Below are 1595 nucleotides of genomic sequence, written 5' to 3' on the forward strand. Positions count from 1 at the left end.
CAACCAAATAAAAATTAAAGTGCATTAAATGTCCTACAACTCAGGCTCATTAGCGTTTGACTACAAAAATGTGGGTTTTTAAAGCAATTTTGGTCATTTCTCAAGAGTACCAAAAAGCCATTTGCGACTCTCTTGGAGTAGGTACAAACTGACCGTATTCTTGGCACTTAATCCCGTTTATTAATAACTTCGTGTATCTTAACGAGCGCTAAAGATTCAGATGAACAAGACTGATAAATGAATAGGGAATAAGGTAATTCTCGAATGCGAACCGGAAAGGCATCCATTACATAAATACCGTGGCCATAAATTATATTGTAAAGCACCCAAACGACTTGTGTGATACGTCGCTTAAAAACGTCTTCCACGAAAAGTCGGATTTTATGTTGTAACATGCAAATATGATCTTTTTATTAGGGCGTTCACATGGTACTTTTTGTAATAAACAAAGGAACTGTTCACGAATTGTATTAAAAAATATGTTGGTTTTAACGTACCCGTTTTACGATGCGATACGCATTTTTGATAGGCACGGCACGTGAGGATGCATCGAATTTATTATTATTCCAGTCCACCACGTAAAGGTAAAGGTAAAATTGGTAGTGATCGAATAACCACGACGAAAGTTATAGCCAAAAATCAACATGACGAACAATGAACTTGAAATTTGAAGCACGAAATCTGAAGTGAAACTTCAAAGTGGAAACTGAATCAAACATCCCCTTTGTCTAAACTCTGAATTCACACTTTACTGACTTTAAACTTTTAAGGTCTGACTTTGGGAAGACACTGTTCGTAGAAAAGTATCCAGAACATCTGGTCGACCTTTTCAGCCCTTTCCAGAGCCTTCATTGCTTTTTAGGTTCACCTAGCTTTGGGAAGGGCCTCTTTTACACAGATTTTTCTCGGATTTTTAAAGCCTTCCAAGGAATGTACTACTAAAACTCTTTCCAGGATCTTACAAGGCGTTGGAGAGTGACCTGTTTCCATGTTCAGAATGCATTTCCAAAAAAATGGAATGACCAATTCTAATTTTCAAAATTCCGAAACTGGAAAACTGGGATTTCTGAATTTTCCTATAGATTTTCGTAGATTATATTGTGACTTAAGCAAACATTTTCCGATTTTCCATTATGTTTCGAACCCCAAACAAATCTTACACAAACAACTTTGAAGGAAATAGAACGCTATTAAAGACGAAATGTTAAAGGAATGAAGGTAAATTATGAGTTCATTCGGGGAAATTTAAGTTAATGCGCGAAAGGGGATTTAAGATAAACAGTGCTTCCCAAAAATGAATCGTAGTTAACTCGAAATGTAATGGAATCTTGAAGAAATTCTGCAAAAATAATGTGAAACTGAATTTTGGAACATCTAATCATCCCTACCATCGTAGACCAAAAAGTACTACTCTAGTTAACGTAAATGAAATTATTGGTTCTTATTGAGTATTAATTACGGTTTAATATCCGATTACCGAGTGTCAGATGTTAGCATTGCTTTCGCAATATTTTAAGTACCGCGCTATTCACTACCCCTCTTACTTGTTTGTTTGTGTTATCTGTTACCGATTGGCAGAAAGCGCCTTTCTTGAG

Source organism: Photinus pyralis, unplaced genomic scaffold (assembly GCF_008802855.1).
Source record: "Photinus pyralis isolate 1611_PpyrPB1 unplaced genomic scaffold, Ppyr1.3 Ppyr1.4_LG8, whole genome shotgun sequence".
NCBI lineage: Eukaryota > Metazoa > Arthropoda > Insecta > Coleoptera > Lampyridae > Photinus > Photinus pyralis.